Source organism: Haliaeetus albicilla, chromosome 25, assembly GCF_947461875.1.
Source record: "Haliaeetus albicilla chromosome 25, bHalAlb1.1, whole genome shotgun sequence".
In the NCBI taxonomy this organism is placed as follows: domain Eukaryota; kingdom Metazoa; phylum Chordata; class Aves; order Accipitriformes; family Accipitridae; genus Haliaeetus; species Haliaeetus albicilla.
This window is the reverse complement of record NC_091507.1, coordinates 22,617,687-22,627,368: the sequence shown is the minus strand read 5'-3', so window position 1 is coordinate 22,627,368 and position 9,682 is coordinate 22,617,687. Positions and strand designations below refer to the sequence as shown.

General features: G+C 39.2%; 1 long non-coding RNA gene across 1 annotated transcript in view; it reads left to right on the top strand.

Moving 5' to 3' along the window:
- The first annotated feature begins 1,761 nt into the window (after positions 1-1,761).
- The window catches only part of LOC138681952 (uncharacterized), a 401,827-nt gene continuing 393,906 nt past the window's right edge, over positions 1,762-9,682 (top strand). The window contains exon 1 of the long non-coding RNA XR_011322185.1: positions 1,762-2,062. This is a non-coding gene — a long non-coding RNA (uncharacterized lncRNA). The remainder of the gene's footprint in view (positions 2,063-9,682) is intronic.

The window sequence follows — 9,682 nt, the reverse complement described above, 5'->3', positions numbered from 1 at the left end:
TGCCTTTAGCAAGAGCTGCTCTTTCAGCTCTTTGGTGCAAACTGTGCCCATTCTGCAAAAGAACCAGAAAGGAAGTTCAGATTATTCTGCAATTCCAGGTTTGGGCTCCACTACAGTTACGAGTGATGAACACCCAAAGACAGCCTTTTTTTCCCCTGAAATCTATATGAGATTGAGAGGAATGCCTTAAATGTCAATCTCTGCTCAGGGCAGGTAAAGTTAAAAAATGCACAATGAATTAAAAGGTAGGAATATAGTATGAGCCGAAAATTGTTGGTTTACTTGTAAAACTAATTCAGGTTTCAAAATTTCTGTGTTAGTCAGAGCCCCAGATGGGACTTATGGTAGCAACTACAGTTTATTTTCCTCTTTTGCTTTTCAAAAGTTGATGTCAAATCATTGAAAGATGAAAATGAATTAATTGCATTTTTACTGTAGCTGTGTAAAGATAGAGAAGTTGCCTCAGAATCAGTAGTCTTGTGTGCTGCATTTGAGTCATTCTGATCTGCTGTATGTGAATTTTTTGGGAGACTTCTTAATTTAGTGACTGAGCCAATTCAAATCGTAGTGGTACAGACGCTGCTTTCATATTGCAGCATCCAGGTGTCTTTGGCAAAGTCCATGTACTAAGAGTTCAATTCCACTCTTCTATCATACGTGTTCTATAAACCATTTTTACAAAATCAATAATTTTAAAATCTTTCTGTCTGATACAGCAAAACCAATTTGTGCCCTTTATGGTCTGACAGCTTAATTTTTATTTCTTAAAGAAAAAAATATTCGAATCCTAAACCCAATCTTGAGTTATACAATTGTTAAAAAGCCTCAGAAATTAGCAAGCAGCTTTTAGAAATGTTTAACTTAAAAACAGCCAGGAAGGTTGGTTTTTTTCTTTTCCATTTGTTTAAAAAAAATTATATTCCCTCAAAATGAGACCTTTGTGCCAAGTTTTATTCTGGAGCACAGCTTTACAGCTGAGCTAAAACCCCCTATAATAGGAGAAAAGTGACAGACCCTTAACTATAGTAGCATGAACAGCACTGCTATAATTCCTGGGTGAACTTTGTCCCTGGATGTGTGTTTTTGGAGTGTGCCGGGGTGACATTCAGCCTCTACATTCATTTTTATGATAATTCAGAGTAAATTGTGGTGCAATAAACTCTTCAAGCCTGTCTTTCTTGTGAAAGCCATGAATCAATCAGCTGCAGGCTTTTTTGGGTCTTTTCAATGTATAGTGATCATTTAGATTTGACATGCATTGTGAGACCTTGGCTTAGCTCCTCTCTATGGTCTGTCATTAATTCCAGCCTTTACTGTTCTGAAGTACAGTGAAGGATGACTGAGAAATCATTGCCCCTCTTCAGCTCTGTTATTGCACAAAATAGCAGCGCAATAATTTTTTGTCAATGTTTTACTCTAAAAGCTTTCTACATCAGTTTTGAAAAGGAAGCAATAAAGCCCATTCAATGGTATGAATAAAAATCCTTTGAGGTTTAGGCGCAGGGCTGCTTTTCTTCAGCTGGTAATCAAATTGGAGCTAAAATGAAATTGAGTTTTCTTATGAAAATAGCCTTTGTTGCTGGGAAGGCTGGTAATTCATAAACAATAACCTGCTCTTTTGTGTGGATAATAATATATTCATGTTCTTTCAATAGGGTAAAAGCCAGACCTAGTGCATTATGGTACAGTAAAAATAGCAGAAGGAGCTTGCTGGAATAATCTTGAAGAAGAAATGTAGCATTCGGTGACTTAAGCTTTCAGCTCCCATCTGAAATTGTACTTTGCTTTTATTTGCGAGCCGGGTTTTAGTTGTTGATTTGTTGCTGCTATACAATATTTGGTTAATTGTGGAAGATCTCAAGCTGTGCTCATCACTGCTCCCGCGAAGGCTGCTGCCAGCTGCTAGAAACAGAGCCTGCTGCTACAGGATGTACACTATTCACAGGAGCAGCCTCTCAGCGCTGATTACCACTGAAGAGTTCCCCGCTCCCCATCACTCCGCGCCCTGCACGCAACCGGACCGCCGAGCACGGGGAGGTAGGCTGCCTGCCCTCGCTCCGGGGTAAGGGGAACGGCGTGCGGCGGAGAGCGCGGTGGGCGAACTTGGCTGGGGATTTTCCAAGCGCCGGTGGGGAAACAGGCTCCCGGCCCCCGGGAGGATGGGGTGGGCTCCGTCGCTTTGGAGCTGAGCAGGGGCTGGAGGAGGGCGAGAGGGGCAAAGAGCGAGGGAGGCGTTCCAAGTGCGCTGCGAGGGGCTCTTGGAAATGTTCCCTCGGGCTTCGGTGGGTTTTTTTCCCAACCAGCCAGGTGATCCTTCGGAGGTTTGATCCGGCACTGGTGCTTGTTGGTGTTTCGGGGCGTACCGTGTTGTCGCATCTGCGTTTTGTGGCTCGATGCTAGAGGTCTCGGTACGGGCGGAGGATGCTCCCCGGATAGGTTGTGTGAGCAAAGGCGAGAGGCTGGCAGAAAACTCTGGCAGCGTGTCCTGTCTGTTGTGACTCTTTTTCTTTGCCTCAGCTCGTGGGGAGTCGAGGGTAAACTTCACTCTGAGTACCTGAAATTACCTCCCTCCCCCTCCTCTCCATCAGGATATGCTTTTAAATTGTTGATAGTCCTGAGCTCCGAGTGGTGATTAAAACAACCGCACGCAGACACAGGCATGCAAAAATGCCGATCTGGGGTCTGTTTACGTGTAAGATGCAGACTTGGATCAGTCTCACCAACACTGAGCTGAGACATCGCTTCAGGATTGAGTTTAATTTTGACTCGTCTCCCTGCCTGGGGGACAGGGGTGATACTGAAACCACTCCTCAGAGTGCCCGGGGAGGTGCAGTGTAAGACATGCCAGCAGGTCCAAACTGTGCCCTTACTTGTGGATTTCAGTTGCTGGGAGGTCTAGAGGACAGACCGGGTCTTGGTGGCAAATCGGACGCAGCTTTGCACAGGGCTTTCTTACAGGGAAAGGGTTTGCAACCCAGAGTCTGTGAACCCCACTCTCTTTAACCAAAATAAGGAATACATTAATACCGGGTGTATTGTTCTCCTTACAAACTTTCCCAACGCTTCAGAAAAGTTTTTAAAAAACCAAACCAGAACGTACCCCAGGCAGCTATAAACTAAATGAGAATGTAAAGTGCAAAGACTTACCATGGGGATTATTTCCTAGTAACATTGAAGTTAGATCTGTACCATATGCAAGGCTGTCTTGAGGCAGTTGCAGAGGTTTTTATTCATTTTTAACAGTGAAATTACATGCTTAACAAAAGGAACTTTTAAAGGCACAGTGGTAACTGACAGTCAAAGCAATATATGTCATTATCCAATTAGTACACACAAGTGTGTTTTTATTATTCACTTAACGTACCTCTGTGTTTGGCTCTCAGAAATATGATGTCTTATTTCTCAAAGGGTTTTAAGACTGGTATGTGTTTTTACTGCTGTAATTGGAGTAATATGTTTGCACATTACATGTATTTACATCTTTGTTGCTCATTGGATTAGCTCTGTTTAGAAGAAAATCTGTAAAATGAAAAATTGGTTTTGTGGGTAAATGCTGGTTGGTCAAAATGTAGCATGCACTCAATTCCAGTTTTCTTCACAACTGGAAAACCTACTTTATATTGCATCCAAAGTTGAATTGAGAGTAATAATATTGCTTGTGTTTAAAAGAATGATAATACAATGAAATTTTCAACTGCATTTGAATGAAATGTATGTTAGCATATAATAGAACATTTACTGGTACTTGCTAATGTGAGAACAGAGAGTCTATTCAGTAGAATGACCCTTTTTGTTTTGTTGAAAAATAAGCTATCTAGCAATGTGTTGTTGGCATTTGTTTCATTGGGAGACTAGTTAACTGACAGATGTGGTGGTGATTTTAGCTTTTTAATTACAGGCTTAGCAGAGTTGCGGTACATTGTATTATCAGAGTTCTTTAGGAGCAAACATTTTGGTTGTAGTTGGACAGTGCTGTTATCCTAGCACCAAATAGGTCAAATAGGTATAACAAGTTTTCCAGAGAATCCATGTTGTCTACAGCTTTAAAAAGAGCAGTTTTGCTTCTCTTGCTACATTTAAATAAGATTTAGTGAATGTGTTTGGAGTATGTTTCCTAATGTTTCTGATGCTGGATTCACCTTTGTCATGGAAATGCATGCTTTGTTCTGGGATTCATGCAGAAAAGATGCTTCACTTAGGTATACAGTGCTCTAATGAAGCTCTGGTATGTGCATAAACCTCCATGAAAACAAACTCAGTCTTTAGATTTCACTAATGTTAAATATTTCCCATACTGCTAGCACCGGAGTGGGACAGCTATATACTAAAGAAAGTATAAGCTTTCTCATGCCCAAGTACTATTCTGTTATTTGGCAGTATTATGAATAATTACCTAGCAGCGAATAACTCTAAGACCTCCAAACTAATTTCTTGATGCCTATATTAGACTACAATATAAATAAATACAATGTTTACCCATGTTAACTTTATGTACCACTGTAACTCACGAAAGTAGTTATTTTCAATTGCAATTAGCATTTATAAGTTCACAAAGAAACACGTTTCTAGTCTGTGCAGTCATAAATTACATGCTGCTTCTTACAACACACAAATTAAAGTTGTCCACTGTTGACAAAGTTGGTTGAATGATGCACTGCACATTTGCCTTGAAATTTTACGTATCTGCTGATGGTAGAGCATAAATTCTTTACTGAGTATGGATTTCCCTACAGATGTAAGGCAAACAAGGTGATCGTGATTATTTTGCAATAAAAAGCCAAGTTCCAGCCATTGCAGACAATAAGGTAATCAAAAGCCCTCAAACCCTGTAGTCAAAAAAATATTGATATATTCAGGTTTGCATATTTTACCTAATGAATGCATCCTACCACTGGAAAAAAAAAAGCTGACCTTTAAGATAAGAAGGTAAATAAGGTGAATTAGTCTAAATGTGAGAACTTTTAAATGTATTTTTATGCATTCACTTTCTCTGCACTAACTGTATTTAAATTTTACAGCCTTGCCTTCAAGTAGTTTGTGGTCACCTTGGCTGGGTTTGCATCTAGTTTTTCTTTTTTTTAAAAAAGAGTATTCAGTAAAGGCATAGCTGGATAATTTATTCATATTAGAATTCTGGTGTTAGAATAGATCTGGCATCAGGCTGATCTGATAGGCTTTTAAATGTGTAAAAATAATACTTAAGAAGAAAAATATATTAAAGGATTCTTATCAATAATGATGATAATGAAGGTCACAAATTGCAACCCATATGTGGATGAATGTCTGTAGAATGCTGTTTCATGGACCTTCCTCCTTTTACTCTTCTGATTCTGATGTTTGCTTAAACTTTGTAGATTTTAGTTAAAGGTTGTACTTCTTTAGGTAAATTGCAGAGATGAGAGTTCAGAGCAGCCCAAAGTTTCAATACTTTCACGTCTGTCTCTACTTCAATCCTTGAAAACTAAGAGCTTGTTTACAAGTGACTTTTTATTTTCTACTGAAATATAAGGTTAGCAGATTTTAATTTTTATTGCCTTCTCAGCTTTCAATGCACTCTGCCTTATCGGTGTACTTCCATCCACGTGGTGCATATAAAATGAAAAGCTTCAAGTATTTTTATTAAGACATCCAGGAAGAGCTCTGTAAACAAAGCTTTGCTTTCCAAAGCTCAAGCTTTGAATTATCAGCTGCTATAAACACACTCTTACTTTCTCAGTCCGAAATGTGGCCAGAAAAAAGAGCAGACCTCTAACGTGTGTAGTGCCTTCTTAATGTAGCTGTTTGCATACCAGTATTTTGCTTTGAAATAGGAATCTTTTACTTTATGAGGAGAGCTAGTCACTCAAGTTTTCTCAGTGCATGTGATGCCCTGAAGGTAAAGTTATCTTACAGTGTAATTCAGCTTACCAAGACTGTTCTTAAAGATAGTTGAAACAGCATCTTTCTGCTTTGAGGCTCTCAAGTACAGTACAAATAAGTCAATAAAAGTAAAATATTTTGCTGGCAGTTGGGTTACTTAAGGGGCTATGGGAGTTGAAAGAAAGTAGGCGTCCTGCTTCAGTACCCTTTAGGGGTTCAAAATGGGCCAGAAATAAGCAGAGGAAAATCAACTAAACAGTGAGCTGAAGCAAAATTCCTCCAAGTTGCTGTTACAAATGGGAAACCAAGATCTTAACTCTCCCCTGCCTAGTACTTCGCACTTTCTCTGGTGGTTTCAGGAAGTAGGTAAAAACCAGAGGCTGACATGGCAGCTGCATTGCAGTTCCAAGGCCAGGGCATCCTCCGGGTTAGATTATAAAATTGGGGCAGGGGTGGACGAAATGGTGGCCGGGCACAGCAAGTTTCTGGGGCCACGGGCAACCCCCCAACAGTAGTGGTGCAAATGTAAAAAAAAAGTGCCTGCTGCAACTGTAGGGAGTTTTAAGTCACTTTGCACAGCTGTGAAGAATCAGGCTCAGATATTTAAGGAAGTAAATTCTTGTTCAAATGATCTCTCAAAATATTTCCAGCATCACCTCTGATGCCACTGGCCAGAGAGAATACATGTTGCAAAATCAGACCAATAGTTACTGGGTATATTGAGTACGTACGTGCAGGAGGAAATAGAAGTTGGCAGTTCTTTGGAATCTGGAGAAGACTCCCACACAGCATGAAACAGTCGATTTTTTTACTAAATTTACTTGTGCCTTTGTGATAGACAGTATTTTTTTCTTCTTTTTTTTAATCCATGGATTTTTTTTTTCCCCTCACTGGTTTTCTTACCTTGCTGCAAAATAATTTAATCTTCTCTTAATTTTAGCTTATTGCTAAAAGCACTGGTCCTGATTTCCCCAGAGCATTCCATCACTTACATATCTCTGTAACTAATTTGAAATCAGATCTATGCCTGTGTGAAAGGGATGGGAAACACTGGGAAATCAGGTCTGCTCTCACAGTAAAATGCTAGCTTTGTAAAAGTTTTCAGATCATCTTTTTTATTGTCAAATGTAAAAGTATAGAAGTTGAAAAACTTCCCTGTTTTGCTTCCTAAGCCGGCCATGTTTGCTAGCATTAAGGTAGTCTATAAAAAATTATGTTCCTACTGCCACATTGAAGGCAACAAAATAGCAGCCATTGCAGAATAATTGGAGCAAGAAGTAACTGCTGCATCCACTACACAGTACCATAGCAGAAGGAAAACTTCTAAGGGCAATCATTATTTGAAGTGTTATGGGTAATCATCTTCATGGTCTAGGCTTGATAGCATATCTGAAGTATTAAACAGCCGTCCTCAGACACTTATATAGCATTTTTCTATACACTGTTTACACTGAAGAAAAAACACAGCTTATACTTCTACCAATCAGCAAAGATATAAAACTTAGAGAGTTAAAAAAAAATGTAATTTCAGTCTCCCTGGGAAATGGAACATCCAGCTGCAAAGCATTTATAAAGTGCGTCAAATACTTCATATCACATAGCAGCTAGTAAAACATGTCTTGATTTATCTGTTTGAGAGCTCATCTCCAATGTCTCTGGAGCTGGTCTTAATCTTTTTTCATCAATGCCTTTCATAGAAGTTTTTAACCATATTGGAAATGTGAAAATGTTGCTTTTGAACTATATTGGAAATGTGACATTATGTTGCTTTAATTGAGAATTTTTAACAAAATCAATACAAACATGCCAATAAATGTTAAAGGATAAAATGGCATTGGACTCTACATTTGCTTTATTAGGCTGTGTTGTAAATATGTAAAATGGATAATGGATTACTGAGTAACAATTGACTTCATAAACTGACTTAACTGTACAGAAACAAAATAATTTGTAAGTCCATAAGAAGACTTACTGTGATGATATTTTTTAAAACAAATTGAATAGTTTTAACAGGTCTTCAAACCAGAACAGTAATTTGAATGAGACTCTACTGCCAGTTAACTTAAATAAAGCATTGCAACACTTAAAATCAGCTAATACTCTAGTTAATAGAATAAGAATGTAATAGTTGAGTTACTCGGAATTAGAGGTGTCAGACTTTGACATTGCTGGCCAGCATCCTTGTCAGTCTTGAAGTTTGAGTACAAATGTCCTGGGTTGACTGGATATAGAAAAGGTCCAGTTGATAGAGATCTCTAATCTAGTGAGAATCTTGACATTTAAGGTTCAATTCTGGGAGACCAATTTTTGTCTTCTATTGGCCATGAAAGCACATTTTGCTGAAGATACTTCCTCAATATCTCAACACTAATCTAATTCAGAACAGACCAGCACTTTTGTGGTACTAAGTAGAAAAAACATCCAACTTTGTAAGTGTCCGAATTTTTATCCTCCTGCAAAACTGTGTTTGGGAGTCAACTTTTTGATGTCAACCCACTCCAGAGTAGCACCAGTACATCACCTTATAGAAACTCTGTCCAGTTAGGTATATTTGTAGTGAGACTTGTATGAGTAGGAGAAAGAGAGCATTGATCCTCTTTCAGTATGCTTCTCAATGTTGAATGCAGAGCTTAGAAAGATGAACTTTGCAGTTATTTTTAAAACTAAACCCAAAGTATTTAAGGTAGTAAGGGATCTTACTATTTGGAACACTGAATTAATGTTGTCTCTAGAGATCAAGCTTTTGTGTGTGTAAAGGCTGCCTTGGATGGCAGCACAGCAAAAGGAAAAATAATGTGCGAAGAAGCAAAGAGTCTTTAAGCTGCGAGAGTCTGTGGTTTCAAAATAATGGCCTGTCTGAAAGTAGGGGCATAACTATGTACAGAGAACCTGAACCAAAGGACACATATGGTGATGAAAGACTGCTGGCAGTTCCATCGAGAAGCCACCATAGAAATTGGCAGTGCTATATGCTCTGTGAACTTTTACAAACTTCCTGTCATATTCTTGGAGAACATGTCTTTTCATGGGCATTACACATCACTCTGTGGATGTGCTGTGTGTTTCTAAAGGCTGTCTCTACCTGGCGGGGTGAGATGTGCTCAAGCAGAGTACTCTTCGTTATGTTATCCATCATGTCAACAACGTGTGGTAGGGAGCACAGACTTGGGCAGGTAGGCAGTGACATCTTATCACTGCACAGTTTGTGACTTGGATCTGGCACTGGAAGGGATAAGAAAATTCCAAAATACCACTGAATAGGGCATGAAAGACTGTTTGGGCTTTACAACGGAGGGAGGAGATGTGTCAACTTTGTGATAAGTTAGCTGTATTCATTTTGCACATATCTGGGAGAGGGTGACAGTTGCTGCACAAAACTGACAGAGAGTGAAATCCTTGCATTGGTGGGTTTATCTGTGAAGAGAGCATTAGGCTTGTTTGGAAGGATGGATCTAATTGTGTCTTTTGTGTTGTAAAAATATATGTGACTCTAAAGCCTATGAGCTCTTTCCCTTTTTCCGCTTGAGAAAGTCACCAGTGACTATTTTCCCAGGTAATGTTGAAAAACAGAAATGCTTTGAGACTAACTGTTCTTAAGGGATAGCGCATGGCACAATCGTACGTGGTAATAATTTACAGCTGCTCTCATTCCAGACTGGATATGACTTAGAAACCTAAAGACAGAAAGATATTTGTTCAGTTAGTAAGCTCTAGCACCAGTCATGTGCTGTAGTGATTCTGTTATCTGGAAACTACATTTCTATTCTGAATGTCCAGGGGACATTATGTTTCCCGTGATTTTCATTCCGTGAGAGGGAGAAGT